This window comes from Ochotona princeps, chromosome 16 (genome assembly GCF_030435755.1).
Source record: "Ochotona princeps isolate mOchPri1 chromosome 16, mOchPri1.hap1, whole genome shotgun sequence".
NCBI lineage: Eukaryota > Metazoa > Chordata > Mammalia > Lagomorpha > Ochotonidae > Ochotona > Ochotona princeps.
The window spans coordinates 5,274,602-5,293,256 of record NC_080847.1 but is presented as its reverse complement, the minus strand read 5'-3'; the positions used below and the strand labels follow the sequence as shown (position 1 = coordinate 5,293,256).

The following is an 18,655-nucleotide window of genomic DNA, read 5'->3' as shown; positions in this document are numbered from 1 at the left end:
TTCAAAAAATTTCATGGAAATTGTTATTTTAAAACTATATGTGGATTTTAACTTTTCTGCACCAAAATAAACTGACTTAGATCCATTACTTTAAAAATCCTTTATTTTATCTGTCAGGCAAAATGACAGAGAGAGAGGCAGACAGAAGAAGAGACAGAGACAGACAGACAGAATTCTTGCATCTGGTTTATCCCCTAGATGCTCAAACAACCTTGCCTCTATCCTGTTCTCCTATGGGGATGGCATTTGCAGGTGCACTCACAGGAGGATGCATCAGAATCATGGAATATCTGGGCTTGAACTAGGCACCCACAAAGGCATCTAGATATCCCAAGCGGCAGCTTAACCACTGCACCACAACACTTGCGCTCAATGAATTTTTGAAGTCCCCTCTCTCCTGTTTGTGGGTGCAGAGGCAGAGGATAGCAGGGAGGGAGAGAGAGCTGCTCGTGAGAAATAAAGTACTCCAAGGGAGTTCAAGCCGGTGGCTACGTCTATTCAGAAAGAAAGGAAACCCGTCCAGCTAGGAGAAGCAGGGCGCCCCACCGAGGGTGTGCTGCTTTGCAGCTGTGTCTTTGCACACCCCTAAGAGCAAAGCCTCCTGAGCACAGAACAGAGATGCTCGCTTCACAACTGCTGCTCTAACTGAGCTCCCAGTGAGCTCGGCTGCTCTGGAATTCACTCTTTGAGAAATGGACTAAGCAAACCCTAGAGGAAAGTAGAAAAGTGAACAGGGTGGGAGGGCGGGGAGAAACGTTCCCAAACACACAGGCAGTCTGAACTGAAGTTCACGTTTTTGTCAATTAGGAACTGAAGTCTCGTTGGGTCCTAAGAGAATAAGAATGTGGCATTCTGAGATTCCTCTCTCTTCTGAAATTGTGAGAATCTACAGAAAGGGCATGGGGACTGCTCAAGGTGACCTGCAGCAGTGTTATATGTATTAAGTGTCAACCCAGGTTAACGTAAAACAGAAGTTTCTTGGGAGCAAAAGGAAAACAATGTATTCCATTCTCAGTTATACCTGGCCACATTCAAGCTTCTTCTAATTTAGCATTTTAAACCCCTTCATTTTGTGGCTGTTAACAAACTGACACTAAAATTAAATTGAACATGAACAACTTCAAATGAATAGCTGGTATAATCTGCTCTGAAGCAAAGATATGTCTAGAAATGAATCACAGCAAAACTTTATGAGATTTTAATTAGCTATCATTATCTGCCATACATTCTGAGACTCCAGTCTGCGGAGGCATTTTATATATTTACACACAAACACATATATTACAATAAATGTGTAATATAAACTGATATATTACACAATTATAATTTATAAATATATTTACCTAAAGTCCACATGAAACACACTATGGGACATTAGGCTTTGTCCACCTGGCTTACATGCCTTAGCGGGCGACCCTTTAATCCCACCCATTTGTTGCACATGCCAGGATTTCACTCTTTTTCAGGCTTGACCAACAGTCCACTGCGCACACAGATATTCACAAATGTCATCTTCACTGAGTTACACCCCCTGCTTAAGCATGCACCACTTCACTTCATGATCTCTGCCTCGAATTCAACCTTCTACGATATTAATGGATCTACCCTTCATTTGTATTTGTATTTTCCTGGGATAGACTGAATTCTCAAAGCTTCCAAATCTTTTTTTTGTTTGCACGTATCTGTTAAATAGAGCATACAGCTGGGTTTCTTGGTGGCCTGTTCTGAAAACTAACAGAAATTCAAAATGTGGAGGGGTTACCGGGAATCAAAAAAACGGTACAGTTACTTCACAGAAAAACAAGTTTAAATTTGGATTTCAGATAAACAATAGGTGTGTTTTATTTCCTTTGTCCAAGTCATCTAGGCACTATTTAGTATACATTTATGCCAAAAAAACAGTATTACCTATCTAATATTCAAATTTAAACAAATGTCCTGAACTTCTACTTGATAGGTTTGGCTGCCCTAGAAAGCAATTAACACTTTCTGGCAATATCACACTGACCTTCTATCCGAGATAGTCTCAGAAACAGGGAAAGAGAATCGATAAGAAATCTGTTCCCTTCAGATGTATTCTACTACAGTTTAATACCTTCTGTGTGCACCATCTAAACCATGGCTGTCCCCTCTGGGAAGGACACTCCCAGGACAGAGCTCTTCACTTTATAGGAGGCTACCTGAAAACGGGAAGTCCTCACCTTGCACGCACCAGGATCCCATACGGGCACGGTTCTAATCCCAGCTGCACAGCTTCCCATCCAGCTCCCTGTTTGTGGCCTGGGAGAGCAGTAGAGAATGGCCCAAGGCCTTGGGACCCTGCACCCACGTAGAAGACCCAAAAGAAGCTCCAGGCTCCCAGCTTCAGATTGGCTCAGCTCCAGCCTTAGTGGCCGCTTGGGAAGTGAATCAACACATGGAGGATCTTCCTGTCTCTCCTCCTCTCTGTATGTCTGACTCTCCAATAAAAAAAAAAAAAAAAAAAAAAACAATAAATAAATCTTCACAAAAAAAAAAAAGAAAGAAAAGAATAGAATAGAATGGGGTTTTCAGACCACCTTGTACTCTAAGTAGCCAAGATATGCATCTCTGCTTTGAAGATAGCCAGGGATCTAACTTTTGCAAACCAAAGGAGAATGTAAATCCCTAAGGGGACCATCAAGGGGGCTTCAGGCAAGAAGAAAATGGGAGATTAGTAGGCAAGTCCTCAAGCAATTAGCTTGACTAATGGGGAAAGTTTACACACAAATGGCTGGGCTTTCAAACCAGTTTTCTTTACGATAACCATCAAATCCCCAGATGTCAATTGAGGTTAATAAAAAATTCTAAAGCATTTCTGCTTGCCTGCAAAATTTATTCCTTTCTAGGTTAATATTAATTCCTTATCAACAAAATGCCTAATAAGTAGTTTCTCACAAACAACATGCAATTCAGGATCCATGAGAAACGTAAAGATTATGTTCTCTTTTGAATTGCATGTTTTGTCTAAGTGGAGAAGCCCCTGCAATCATACACTGAAATTTCTTCATGGATTTGTCAGTGTCTCCCATGAACCAGAACTGCAGGCGACCACTGCACCTACTAACTCCACGGCAGGAGTGAAGAGGATAAGGTGTGTCTAATGTCAAGCTGCCAGGAAAGCTGACTCTGCTCAGACCCATGAGCCCTCCCTACCTCTCCTGCCTCGGCTCTAGAAAGAAACAGCTTCGTTCTCTTCTCATGGAGAGCCAAGTGAAAGAGACATAGACTGACTGTTGGCAGCATCTAAAGAATTTCAACCCACCGAAGATTCCTGATACCAACTAATAGGTTACACTAATCACCATGCTGAAGTAGTATGTTGCATAACTTACATATTCCATAAACTTATGGAGAAGAGTGGAAGAGAAAATGCTCATATTAACAACAGTACTGTATGTGTCAGATGGCTGAAATAAATTAGCACATCATTCCCAGTTGCCAGGTGAAACAGCTGAGGAAGGCACACATGTTCCCTGCCCTAGGTCCACTGTCTCTACATCCTACCTTCAGTTAATAGAAAAGAAAGACAAGAACGTGCCTAGTCTCACAGACTCCAACTTCTAGTCTTCTGGGTCACCTTCTCCTCCTTGTGGAGATGGATGAAAGACTAAACTTGAAGGCACCAGCGGTTTCAATGACCAATTTGCTTTGTTCTGTGGCACACTCAACAGTCTTCTGATTGAAACTGGGCTTTCCCCTGCAACCACTCAAGAGCTAGAAACTGGGCTGAGGACACCAACATGAACCTTTCTGTTTGCAAGGCAGGGATATTTCTGAGGTTGTGATCATGAGAACTAGACCTTGAATCATGATGATTTGACCACAAGGTGCTGCGAGTCATGGCATTTTGGGGCCAGTACATCCTTCACCTTGGACGCCTGTGAAAACCTGAGCACTGGTACCTTTGTTTACTTTCTTCTCTCTTTTTAAAATTTTATTTTTGATAATGTTTTTATAGTTGTTGTGGGTGAGAGGGGTCAAGGATTGGTGGAAAGTAGGTGAAAACATTATTTCCACATTTTCTTTCTTTTTTTTTTTTTTTCTTTCTGTATCTGGGAGAAGAGAGGAGACAAGGCAGCCTCCCAGCTGCCTCTGTATCCGGGAGAAGAGAGGAGACAAGGCAGCCTCCCAGCTGCCTCAGTACCCAGCGATGGAGAATGGCCACCCGACAACATCTTAGGGTCCCCAACATGGAGCATGTTCTGAGAGTTCTGTTCAAGTTGTTTTTGTAGTTCTGACATGCTGTCAATCTCATACAACCAAGAATGAGGAAATCCTTCCAAGGTCTATTGGCTGACACAGTCTACCTCAGATCTCCATTTTCCCAGAAAGTTTCTGTCAAGCTTTGCTGGGGATATTAACCAATTTGTTCTGCCCTCCTTCCTCTGCTATGGTACCAGATTCACTTTTTTCTTACTCTGCATTTCCAGATCTGGATTCCTGGGTAATAGCTCTGTGAGTAGGAAAAAGCATCATTTTGTATCTGTCCAATCAATGCAGCTGTTGATTTCCAAGGAAGAATTTAAGTAGGGTGAGTCTTCTAAACACTCCTCACCTCTCCTTTTAGACCCTGGATTATGACATGCTGTGGGCACAGTGCAGGGCAAAGAGCATGAGCATTTCATGTCTCCATGAGAGCTTGATCAACAAGGGGAGAAAAATAACCTTTCATTTTCAAAATCCAAAGCTCAGGTCCAAAGTTTTCAACCTTGCGAGTTTTTAAAGCACCAAAATCAAGTCTTATCACTTGATGTTTCACAGTTACTTATCTATTCCACCACTCTGCCAGTTGTTGCTCCACAAGTTTATAAAAGAATTTGAGTTATGAATATAAAGCCTTACATCTCATTTCTATGAAAAGTAGGATTCATGGTAGTTTACACTTTTTTTCTTATTTTAGCATATTAGTAGCTTCTAAATTGCCCTCAATCACCAAGGATTAAACTAATAATATTCTGATGCATTTGAAAACGTAAGAAAAGACGAAAAGAAACCCCAGGCAGCTTCTTGCATTACAGCTTGGCAACTGCTGACCTTTTAGCATCAAAAATTGAAACTAATAAGTCTAGGTTAGTCTGGTGGGAGACGAGGCAGCCTTCACTCTGACTTCTGACCGACAGACAGGAAAGGGGAGTTTACTCTAGGTCTGAGGGGACCACCCTGAAATCAAGCTGATCCCTAGCTGTCTCCACAATGAGCCTGTCACTGTGGGAGGGGCTAATAGGTCAACCTCAAGGTCAGACGAGGTGGTGACAAATAAGTGAGTTTCTCTCCAGCAGTAAAATCAATCCAACATCTGCCTCCCCTCTGTGCAGGGTTCCAGGCCATCCTGCCATGTGTCAATCAGCCCCTCACTGAAGTTCATGCTTGTCTGTTGGATACCAGCCAGGAAGAAATCCCTGCTTGGGTTCTGGGCTTATCTACGGACTAACCTTGGGGACAGACAGTCTCCCAGCTCTGAGGGATTTTTCTTCAAACCACAAGAATAACAAACTCATAAAAACATCCAGCTTTGGGTTGAAAACAACAACATTTCTTTTTCCCTGCTTGGTTAGGAATTTAGCCGGGGGTGGGGTGTGCATGCTAGCATATGAAATGCTCACAATCTTTTGAGTCATTTTGCAGACACAGGAAATGGTCTTAGATTGGATGACTTGCCAGTGATCCAAGACCACTCTGACCACCACAGACCCTAAGATGTCACTTCTGCTTCAAATATTAAAGATTCCATTCCATGAGGGTGTGAACAGCAGCATTCCACAGTCACAACCTAGATCTCTCTCTCCCCTGCCCTGCCCTGCCCTCACTTCCTCAGCAGGACCATGGCAACCATTAACCACCTTTACAGGATTTTAAACAGGAAATGAACAGCCCAAAAAGAGAGACAGGAGAAAGTTGTGTGTAGACCATGGAGACAGATGAGGCACACCAGAAAATTGACTCCTCAGTGAACAAGAGACAGTATCTTGTGGGACGGTCTTGCCTGTCACTTTAGTCACTGCCTGAAAAACGAACCTGAAATAGCACCGTATTTGCATTATCTGTGTTGAATTACTACTATTTCGTTCCAAATAAAAACATTTTAGCACAATCATCAACACATAGTTTTGGGGGGTGATGCCCCTATGTCTATTGTATGCAGAAACATTAGATTACCATTTCAGGGTCATGTGTTGATAGGAATTTCATAGCAGAGAACCTGACTTTGGGAGGGCAATGCAACCACCATGGGGAGGGTATTTTGGCATCTGGCAGTAAGCCCTGCCATCCTGCTGGGGTCTCCAAAGGAAATTCAGCTGCCAGGAAGGCAGAGGTAGAGTGGACCTGCAGCAGGAGGAAATGCGTGAGTGACTCAGAGGAAGCCACTCCTGGGATTCAGCTGGGCCCATCTGAGCTTCCGGGGCACTGCTCCCCTATGCCGCACCTCGGGGCTAACTCAAAGGAACTTCACACACACAAAAAAAGCAATTTACTTAGCCAGTCATTTTCTAGATTTGCTCAGCGATTATTTCAGCTATTTGTGTTTAAATGAGAGTTTTCTCTGTCCCTGCCCAGTGTCTTTCTGCTTCACTGGGTAGGGACGCCTCAGCAGCATTTTCCTTCCTGCTGGCTGAAAGTTCACAGGCACAGATGCTAGTGGGTATTGGGGGGAGGGGTAGCTTAGAGAAAGGAAAAGTTGCAGGACTCAGGTTTCTGAGATTCAGGCAGTGGTTAAAATGCAGATGGAGAAGCAGAACCACTGGTGGGAGCTTCACGAACTAGGGCTTAGGACTCTCCCTTCTCCAGTTTCCAAGCACACAGGTTCGGGGCAGGGGTAGAGTGCCCTGCCAAAAGCTGAGCAACCAGCTCTTTGCGAAAAATAAATAACCTTGGTTATGGAATTTTCAGATTTCCTGGAATAAATACTTCCACTGTGACTTGCTTCAGGCTATTAATATGATGCCACTGAGCAGCTGGGAAGTACACATCTGTTGGGCTAAAAACCCTAGTTCCATCATACCCCTAGGTCAGGGCCAAGAACTGGAGGTTCAGGTTTACTTTGAGGGTCTGGCTAGCAGAGACTGCACTCAGTTTCTCAGGATGAACAGAAATAGAGGAATGCAAGGGCCAGTGTTCTGGTGTAATGGGATGAACCACTGCCTGTAATACCAGCATCCCATAAAGGTACCAATTCATATCCCAACTCTTCCACACATGACCCAGCTCTCCACTAATGTACCTGGGCAAACAGCACAAGATGGCTCAATCCTTGGTCCCCTACACCCAAGTGAGAGACCTGGTCCTGGCTTCAGTATGGCCCAGCCCTAGCATTTGTGCACATCTGGGAAATGAACCAGCAGGTGGAAGATTTATCTCTCTGTAACTCTAGTTTTCAAACAAATAAACCTTAAAAAAAAAACAATAAAATCTCTAATTCTCCTTCTCTCTCTGCTCTTAGAAAGAAAAGAAATAGAGGAATGAAGGAACCCACCACTTTGAGCCAACATTCCAAGCAGAAGAGAATTCCAAAGAGGTTTTTACAAAAGGAATTAAAAGAGTTTATTTCGGCACAAAAGTATTTTGAAATTTTGCATATTTTTATATTATGCATTTTTATAAGTTTTATAAAATCCCTCCTATAAATGAAACTCAAGATTATTCACATCAAATAAATGTATCTTTTAATCCCATTTCCCATAAATTCATTTTTTAAAGGTTTTTTTTTTAATCGCAAAGTCAGATATGTAGAGAGAGGGGGAGACAGAGAAGAAGATCTTTCGTCTGATGATTCACTCCCCAAGTGACTGCAACAGCCGGTGCTGTGCCAATTTGAAGTCAGGAGTCAGGAGTTCTTCCGGGTCTCCCACATGGGTATAGGGTCCCAAGGTTTTGGGCCGTCCTTGACTGCTTTTCCAGGCTACAAGCAGGGAGCTGGATGGGAAGCAGGGCCACCGGGATTAGAACTGGTGCCCATAAGGGATCCTGGCACATTCAAGGCGAGGACTTTAGCTCTAGGCCACCATGCCGGGCCCTCCCATAAATTCTTTGAATTGCCTTTTTTATTCATGTACTTATTTGCATTGTTGTCATGTCAATGTATTTTGTACTTTTTTACTTATTTCTAATCTACTCACTATTTTACCCTTTCTGCTAATTATATTGTGTAAGAAATTTTAATCACATCTTTAAATGTAAAGCTACCACTAATTACTATATACAATATACAAATGCAAAGAACTGATAATAAAAGCCACATTGTTAAGTTCTGGATGTGTATTATTTACCACCTGATATTCTGAGCCTCAGGCTTGCTCTCTGTGATACAAGGGCCAGAGAAGCATTCAAGCCCCAATCGCGCCCAATAGGGACATTCTCCTTCAAATAATTAGGAATACTGAAAAGTAGTTGAAATTGGAGTAATGTTCTTTCTACAAGAAGCAAGCAACATAAATTGGGGTATTAGCACGACTGTAGATACTCCCTATGATAGGGCAAGCTAAGTAACGCTGACCCTTAACTCACTATGGTGACGCTGTTGATGATGGAATGGTGATCAGCTATCCAATCACAGACTTTTGTACTCACAGGCATGTGTTTCAGTTTTTGGCATAAAAAGAATTTATTCTTTAATTCCACTAATCAGTATCCTCCTGTAGAACAGACTTTGGGCTGATTTGTAATTGCAAGTGAGGAAACTCAGGCTTGTGTGGCACCAATAGCATCCTGATCGTGGGGCTGTGATCCGAAGCCAGGTTAGATTTATAGGCATCTAATTCTTCAGCTGGTTTTCTATCTTTCCTTTACAGCTTGCCAAGAGTTAAATGCTGTGTATGTGAAATACCTGACCATGCCCAGCATGCCTTAGGCCCACCCCTGACACTATGGCATCCATATTGCATATGACAATGAACTTGTTACAATTGCCCTACATCCCCTAGACAGAGCTCATAACTGATTCATCCCTTGAAATTATTCACAAACCAAAGATTCTTTCAGAGTCCCCAACAAAGGCAGGCCTTTTCCATAACATGCAGTATACTGAGGTCTTCTCAAGACTCCTGCACCTGAGCAGTCCCCTGCTCTTCCAAGTACATGAAAGAACATCAACTTGCCCCCTAGTTGATGTGGTTTTTTTTTTCTTTTTTCTCATCGACCTCAAGACAACAGTTTTCAACTTTTGATAAAGCTTTTTTTTTTTATCAGACTCAGTTCTGCAAAAAGGGCTAATTAGGAATCATTGGAATCAAACTCTGAAATTAACAGACCGAGAGGCAGATCTAAAGATAGTTGAGATGTTCTGCTTCACTCGTTTTACAATGGGAAAGGAGAATATACAACAAACATTGAATCATGTTCGCTTCGGCAGCACATATGCTAAAACTGGAACGATACAGAGAAGATTAGCATGGCCCCTGCGCAAGGATGACTTGCAAATTCGTAAAGCATCCCATATTTAAAAACAAACAAACAAACAAACAAACAAAACATTGAATCACACACACCTGAATGTGCTGGCTGACAATCTATGTTCATGTCTGCTCCACTTGGCTCTTAAGACCTGATCTGACCTGCCAGAACTACATGGACATCCTGACCCTGAGTACCTCAAAACATGAATGTACTTAGAGACAGGGCCTTTCAGAGGTCATCAAAATGACCACGATGATATGGGGGCGTCCTAAACCTATGTAGTTGGTGTCCTTATAAGAAGAAGCTATGACAGACACATGGTGGGGTGTGGGAGGCAACTCAAGTCACAAAGAAGACAACCCCTTGCAAGCCAAGGAGAGAGACATCAAAAGAAACCAATCCTCATGATATCCCGATCTTAGACTGCAAGCTTCCAAAACAGTGAGAAATAAATTACTATTTTTTAATCCAGTACCTACCTATAGTACTTTATTCTGGAAGCCCTAGTTACCAAGTCTCTCATTTCGTGTTCAACATACTTCCTACTTGCTGTGCTGTCATGAGTGGTGTGTGAGTGTGATTTCAGTGTACTACATACAAACATCATACTTTACAATCCCTCACATCTGGAGCATATGCGGGGCTTGTTTATGTGAGTAAGTTGGATCATCTCTGGGTCTTGTTCCCAAGATTCTCAGTTGTAATTTACTGACACTTTCTCAGGAGCCAGCCAACATTGATGGTGCTCCTTGGGAGTTCTGGAGCTCCACAAGCACCTGCTGTGAGAGGAGCACTGAGGTAAGGCATGGGAGACCTCACAAGTGACTGTGAATATCCTTTCCCACAGAGCTGAGTATGAGCCTCAGAGTTGCTTTTTTCCTCAACACTATACTGCAAGAAACTGCTACAGAATGACTGTACTGAATACGTGGCAGTGAAACCACACTATCTTATAATAGGATCTAGAGCTCTCTAAGACTACAACCATTCATTCATCTTTCTGCCATCCTGATGAATTTGTCTGGTAAAACCCAAAAGGGATTCAACTCCAGGGATGATTGCCTCAAGCCTAAAAATTAACCAGAGAAAACTCTTCTTATGGCATTTTATAAACTCATTCTGAAACTAGGAAACAATGCTCACATAGAACACTAAATTGGGAAAGTAGGTAATCGGACTGATGGGATAGCAAGCAATGAAGAAACGCATGAAGAGTTGGTGAGGCAGAGATAGAGGGTGTGAACACTGCTTTCTCTTCCCTTCCCTTCCCTTCCTTTCCCTTCCCTTCCCCTCCCCTCCCCTTTCCTCCCCTTCCCTTCCCTTCTCTTCTCTTCTCTTCTCTCTTTATATTCAGGCATGGTTTTTTTAGAGTTTGGAATCCCAAAAGCTAACAATTCATTCTGGTCACCGAGTATTCTCATTCTTGCCACATGCCGAATAATTCCCAGACTGTAAACTTAAGTAAAGGACCACTTTGCTCACAAGTTGGGGATTGACTAATTCCTCAGACAGGTAGTTCATCTCTGGCCTGGTGTGGTGCCTGCTGGATGACAGGCATAATAGGATCACTTCCAAGGTGGCATCTTTACTCAAAGGATGGAGAAGGCTGGGGAGGTGGATTGCTGCTGCTGTCTACTGACCAGGAGTTCACCTGGGTCTGATAAAGCAACAGTCTGCATGCACATGGTCTCTCCTTGGGGACTGATCCTTGGCTTGGCAGAAAGGACATCCTTTCAGTGAGGGTTCTAAGACATATGGGATGAAGCTGCAAGGCTTGGCTCAATGTGACCACACCTGTTTCCGAACATCATTCTGTCGTCTTCTATTGGTCACTCAGTCAGAAATAAAACTAGACATCTCTGCAGAACAGCAAAAAGTCACAGCCACACCCATCCTACCAAGGACACTCTCCTGTGGTCAGGAGCAAGTTCATCAAATCACATAGGAGGAGGACACAACCCTAACATCTGCTGTGGGCTAAAAGTTTATAAGGAGCATGGGAACCCAGTCAGTTACTGATCAAACCTAAGCGATAGGAAGGTCCCAGAACGCTGAGTTATGTGGAAACAAATTTTCATCCCATACAACCACAGGGTTTTCATTTTCTTTTCCACAAATCTCTGCCTGGAAGAAAAAGGAATGAGTTGGTGGCTAACTGCCCAGCATCTGCCTACCAAAGGACAGACAGTGGAAGGTTTTGCAGAAAACTAATCTTACTGGCCACAATGTGGAGCCTGACAGAACAGCATATTCACATGAGGCTGTGCTGCCCTGAGCAAGAACTTGGGGTGAAAATCACAGTGAAAATACCAGAAGACATCAACATGCATGCAAGAGTCACGAAACTCTGAAAGACATCCTCCAAGAGCACTTCTTGAAAACAACCCATAAGGCCAATATATGTAAATGCATATATTGCTCAACCAATGCTGAGCATGGCAAAGGGAGGTTCCTGGGGTTTCCCAAACAGTAGCATGGCAATGCTACTGTCTACTGACCAGGAGTTCACCTGGGCAGTAAGGGCAGCACCAAGGACCAAAGGGAGGTTCCTGGAGTTTCCCAAACAGCGTGGCAATGCTACTTAAGGGCAGCACCAGGAACCAAAGGGAGGTTCCTAGGGTTTCCCAAACAGCATGGCAATGCTACTGTCTACTGACCAGGAGTTCACCTGGGCAGTAAGGGCAGCACCAGGGACCGAAGGGAGGTTCCTGGGGTTCCCAAACAGCATGGCAATGCTATGTAAGGGTAGCACCAGGGATCAAAAGGCACACTCACCACAGTCAGCAAGTTTCTTAATGATCATCATAAAAATTTAACATTATTTCCTGTTGAACAAATAAACACCATTGAACACATCCCCAAGACTGGCTTTTTTTGGTAAACAAAGCAGGAAAGAGGGACATTCATCCACTGTCAAGCTGCCTGCCCGCCTATAGACTCTGTACGATGTCCTCTTTAAGGGGCAGCCTTGGGGCCAGGAGGTCTGCCGTAACCCCACTACCCTGGAGCAAAAAACAAATGAACACTGATGACTCGGTATCGGTATCCATGCATGAGCAGGAGGGAACCCAGAAAAGGCTAACAAACATAAAAGTCTGGTCAGAGGTTAGCGTGGGCCACTGGGAAAGCTCCAGACCCTGGCTGAAGCAGTGGCATCAAGATGACAGGTTGTCAGGCTGAAGGACGCAGACGCTTGACAATCTCTCCTCCCCATGGTCCTCTGTTTTCCTTTCCACCTCCCTGTAATCACCTCCCCTCCTCAGACCTATTCCGAGTCATCCAGAAGTTTGCAGTCAAGTTAACCACATCAATAAAGCATGAGGCAGCCGTTTGCAAACTCCCCCTTGGTACCTAACAGCATCAAATGACAGGGAAAGCAGATGACTTCCTTTCTCTTGTTTCATGATCCTGAATCTCACACTCTTCTGTGGTTTCTATCTCCGATCATCAAAGGCAAAAGACCACTTTAATAAATCAGCAATCAACTCATAAAATTTTCCTCTTATCTTCCCTGCTCTTCTTCCCTTCCTTTCCCCCTCCCTAAGAAAGTATGCATTATCTTATTTCATTGTGTCCCCCTGACTTATAGAGAGCCCTCCTCAGCCAGCAATTCAGCTCTGGTCAAGAACAAGACCCCACAGGCCACAACAGTACGTTCATGTTGGAAGGAACTCTGGGCCCAGGCCGACCGAGTCACAAGACTTGTGGTTTCCCCCTCATCCTTGTTCCTAAAGCCAGACCTCTCTTTCCCTGGATGCTCAAAGAAGAAAGGATTTCTCAGCAAAGACAAGAATCTGATAACAGATGCAAGGACACAACCCATTGCACCTTGAAAAGCCTGTGGCTCCAAAAGAAAGTTTCAGTATCTCAATGGAAGTATGGAGCAATTTTGACTGAACAAGCACAACAGAAAACAAATGTGGTTTCTGCAGTGATGTGGGTCTGTGTTCAAATCCTACAACTGTAATGTTCATGTGTGAACCTACAGTCAATTACTTAGCCTCTAAGATGGGATGAGAGCCATTATACTATGGAATCAATGAGGAATTGAAGCAGCTTGTGGAAGGGGCCCTAATACAGTGCTTGTGTATCAGTGGGACTCAGCAATCACTGATTTCCACAATAGGTAATTTACATACACAGAGGCTCCATAGTATAAGCAGCACTCATTTTTCCACTGCCAAAAGTTCCACATACAGACAGCAAGTACCTGGTTTCTCATTGCTCCACAACCTGGTTCACTCAATCACTTCACCTGCCCTTCATTTCTTCATTCCTTCCTTCACTGGTCAGCATTTATTGAGCGCCATCTCTTCACCAAGTCTTCCTGAGAGGTCAATAGAGGTATCAATCAGAATAAATGCTTGCTTCGTTTTTTGGGAGAACCTAGACCTTTGGAAACAACAAGTAGCTGAAACATGAGTATGTCTTCCTATGACCTCATTCTTCCTTTATTGTCATTGGCAGCATTTACTAAGTTTTCATCATTACCTAAGGGAGTTCTATAGTGCTTCACAGCCCATAATCTACTTTCACATTTCATCAAAGCACAGTGGACCAGAGATTAAAGGTCTGACAAAGGGTGTATCACAAGCTCATCTTGCTTTGTTTCTGATCAGTGACCTGCATCAAGGGCAGGACAATGGGGCAGCAGGGGGTGTGTAGAGGCATTCTCTCTGAGAGCAGGGAGGAGGGTGGCGCTTTCCACAGTGTGCATCGTGGGGTCTATACCTTTGGGACTGTTTGAAACAGCATGTTTTAGACTCTGTTGCCTGTCCCAGCTGGGCTTGCTGTTTCAGCCATGCAGGCCATGCCATGCATGCACAAGCTCCGTTACACAGATGATAAGGTTAATGGCAGCCCTTGACATTGTAGAGTGCGCAGTCTGCACAACTCTATGTGGCAGCCGTGCCACCGCCACCCTCATCTTTGGCGGGCATGAACGCAGTTTGACTCTAAAACCTAAGAAACAAACTGCTGAGCTCCACTGACCCTCACTGAGGAGAATCGATGTCAGACAGCGCTTAGCTGGGTTTTCATTCAATTTGCTAACCCCTCCGTGACTTGGACTTCTCCCTATAAAAGAGCTCCCAGGAGTCAGTGAGAGGCCACCTGCTACGAGGGGCTGCACGCTGCGCCCTGGTGAAGGGAGGAGTGCACACGTGCTCCCTGGAGTCAGCTCAGCAAGGGAAGCACACAGAGGGAAAGCATCCACCCTTGGGAGGCTCACTGGTCTATGGATCCTGGTTCTGCTCCTTTAGGGCCTGTAGCCCATGTGTCCACGGATTTCTGTCCCTTGAAAAGGCTCTGATTATACTTCTTTGCACACACAATAAAGACATAAGAAACTGTGAGAAATTCTCACTTTTTTTTTTCTTTTCCTTCTCTTCCCCAGCAGCAGAATCCAAAGGATAGAACAGGTTTTAGGGCCATGGTCAAAGCTCATGTAATGTTAAGCAACATTCCTGGGACCTGTTGAGCTTTAATTTTGCAGTGGCCTCTGTGGAAAATGTGATAAAGGAGAAAAATTCTACCTCTCAGGAACTGCACTTTTCAAGTTATCTGTTATAAAATCCAACACCCTATGAACACAAAATAACTGCTAGAAAATAAACAAAATGCAAGGAACAAGCTCAATTTTGATCTCTATTCAATCTCACAGATGTAAGATGGCAGTGCCAAATTGCTAAGAACATTTCTCATTGCTCTCTCAGCCTTCTCGCTGCTCTTGCCACAGATAAGGATCCAGCAGACTGTGCAAGGCACCTGACAAAGGACTATACTTCTAGTAGCTTTCATTGAAAATAATGAGGTGACTGGGTATGCCTCCTGGTTATGTCTTTGTGAATGAATGTCAATATTACGACAGCAGTAAATTAATGGGGGAACTGAAATCACACATAAGTTTATTTTGGAACAAAGGTTTTGGAATTCATGCTCCCCTAACTCCTGCAGGTGACTGAACTTTATGTCAATGGTTAATGATTTGGACTTTTAGAGTGGAGGCATGATACAACTGTGATGTTTGGGTGGTAGGCCTAGCAGTAGGTCTGAAGGTCACTTGGAGGAAGGCAAGTCTTGTAAACAGGTTTGATTCAGCAAGCCAAAGACACGTTTCCTGTCTTTGCTTCCTAGCTCACCATGTGATCCATCCTCCCCATAGGTTCTGCCACTGCCAGCCTCTAATAGATGTCAGACCCCTAAGGGCCGCCCAAGCCTGAACTGGGCACCCACAAACCTGAGCCAAAATAAACCTTCTTCCTTCATAAGTTATCTTCTCTCAGGTGTTTTAAAGTAACGAAAATCTGAATAGAACGTGCCTGGCCTAGGATAAACTCTTAGTAGTAGCCTCCAGCAAAAAGAATTGTGAAATAACAGCATTGCAAGAAATAACTCATCCGTACCGCAGCAATGTTACTCTCAGTCTATCGCATGGATTCACTCCTTTAACTTGACCAAAATCCCACTCACACTTCTAGGCAAAGCTCATGGAAAATAGGTACAATAGAAAAGAGAAAAAAACTATGTATAATTTCAAAACATTTGCACCAAAATAAGTTAATTTTAACTTCTGTTTTCTAAAAAAAATTAAGGTAAACTTACATACCCTCAAGTCCACATATTCAATTCAGAGTATGAATCTAGGAACAGTTTACTATTCATAGGACTAGTTTGCTATTCCTAAAAGTTCAGGTTTGTCCTAAGGGAGGAACTAGAAGTTGTGGGAGCACAGAACAAAAGCTGTCTCTGAACAGCAGCCCCAATGCTCACCAAAGCCTCCATCAGGAGAGTTGCTTTTAAGTAAAAGAAATAATTATACTCCTCTGACCTGGATGATAATAACAACAAAACACAAAACCCTCTTTCTGAAAGAAAGCCAGTCACTGCTTTTAATCAATTCTTTGGCTGCAAAGATGAAACAGGCAGACAACAACAACAAAGAAGATATTATTAACATAATTTTATGTAATTGGATAGAGGGGTAATATTTATTTTAATATTACAGAGGAAACATCCCACAATGCAGACCCCTGGATTAATTCTTTATATCTTCAGTCTGCACTTCTCAAATAAAATTGTACTTATGGAAAAAGCTAACACATAAATCTCGCCTCATTGTCAGCTGGCAACTCCCAGCAAGAACTAATTGTATTATATATCTTCTGCAGCCCTGCCTAGTGGTTGGCAGGTCCAGATGCATTTTTATTTATTACACAAACAAATGCAATTTTCTTCTTGGCATCTGAGTTTAAAATTCCATGAAGACCCACAATGTGTTCCACCTCTTATGCAGGATGGAAGAAGGTGACTCCATTGAGTGTCATCTTCTGAGGAGTCTGTGGTTGCCTTGAGAGACACCACAACAGATCTGCAAGGAATGATCACTGAAGAGCCCTCTGAATGGAGCCTCCTCCCTGAAACATTCCCTTCTCCATGAGCAAGTGTTGCTAGAGTCGGACCATGCTTTTGAGTTAGCCCTATTTCTCTGAGGGTACTGTCACTGTACTTATTCTACGTATACAAGTGTTTTCAAAAATTGGTGAGAAATAGAATTAAAAGTTGTTTATTTTGGCATGAAAATAATATCTAAAGCCATGTGTAGTTTTTTTACAGTCTTTTTATGGATATTTGAAGACCCCCCTCATAAATATGATTTCAACATATTTTGCACATTTTTCACCAGTGTTTTGAAGTTCCCTCATATTACTGCCTCTTAGTCTCACCCTGTCTGTCCACTCCTTTGTGTACAACCAGACTGAATCCCACACTGGAGGCTGATTAAAACTCCTTTCTTATCCACTTAGCATTCAACTGCAGGCTGGAGTAACAGCATTGTTTCTTGCTTTCTGTTATCATTTTTCAAGCACTGGTTGTGTGGGGTATTGTTCCAGAGCTCAAATCAACCCATCCACACTAGAAGAATTGGTTACTGCACCCACATTGAGGTCTGGGTGCAAAGATCAGCTACAATAACTTGCAACTTCTTCACTATCAAACTCTGTACATGTTATCTCCCTTACAAAACTCAAAGGGAGAAAGGGGGAACAAATGGAGACAAATTTAAGCAACACTAGTATCCTGATCAAGGAACATTTTATAACACCAAGAACACTAACAGAGAGCTACATCACTGCCCTGTTCAACTAAGCTCATTTTGTACACTTCCAAGCAGTGGACCCCTAGGTTAGGGATGGCTCCTACAGCCATGACAACCACCCTGGGATGCACAAACTTCACCCCAGTTCTTCTTGAGAATGGTGAGGTTTCATAACTTCTACAGAGCATGGAAATCAAATGGGGGGAGGGAGAAGAAGGAGGGGGAGGTGAGACGTAGAGTGGAGGGACACACACATGCCTCCATGACGAACTGTCCGTTGACCTATTCCCTCCACGAATGTATCTTCCCATTCTGACCTCTTTTCCAAAGTGATCCTATTTCATAGATTGACTGCAACTTGTATCTCCCCCAGTTCTGGAAAAATATTCTCCCTAGTCCCTGAAGTCAGCGACTTTAGCAGAAAAATATACACCCAGGTTGACACATGTTTTTAATGCCTTCAGTGGAAGAGCTTTTTGCTTGCTTTTTCCACTAGATAGTGGGGATGCAATAAAGGTTCGGGACACAGGTATAGGAGAAATAAAGGAATAATGTTGGTTTGTTTTCTGTTTTTACCTTTTTAGTTTCTGAACATAGCTTGTCCCATAGGAAATGATGATCCATTATTAGGGCAATGTTTAGAGGTAATTTTTGCACAGTGCAGAGAACACATAAAGGGCAACTAGAGCACAGTATTTATTCACATAATTAAAGTGACACACAGGACTCCACAGCATCCCTCAAATGACTGTCACCTTCATGGCTCCCAAATTCAGAGTGCTTCCCAGACAAAACATTACCAACCTCCCCAGAATTGAAAAGTTCTTTGAACTTTGCTTCATTTCTTTCATAAAAATGTTATCAGTGAATGAATTTTCCACCCAGTGCAATTGCACATTCCTTGTCATGTTAAATTAAATCACTGTTGAACTCAACTTTTCCCTTGGAATGTTAGGGGATATTAATGTTTTCTCCCAGCTCCAGAGAGCTCCATATATATTCCTGACCCTCCTGAGATCAGGAACATGGAAACTCTTATCTACTGAGCAACTACATTTGCCAGGCTGGTGGCAAAGAATGGCTGGACTCTCATACAAAAAATTAAACTGGCTCTGTCATCTCTGGGATCCAGTGCAAAACCAAGAT

The 18,655-nt window shown here is 43.1% G+C and overlaps 1 long non-coding RNA gene and 1 other non-coding gene across 2 annotated transcripts in view; one reads left to right on the top strand and one right to left on the bottom strand.

Moving 5' to 3' along the window:
• Positions 1-13,719, bottom strand: part of LOC131482194 (uncharacterized) — a 241,024-nt gene extending 227,305 nt beyond the window's left edge. The window contains exon 1 of the long non-coding RNA XR_009246798.1: positions 13,622-13,719. This is a non-coding gene — a long non-coding RNA (uncharacterized LOC131482194). The remainder of the gene's footprint in view (positions 1-13,621) is intronic.
• On the top strand, positions 9,354-9,458 carry LOC118757739 (U6 spliceosomal RNA). Its single transcript, XR_004995346.1, has one exon. It is a non-coding gene; the product is annotated as a U6 spliceosomal RNA (small nuclear RNA).
• Positions 13,720-18,655: the final 4,936 nt, after the last annotated feature.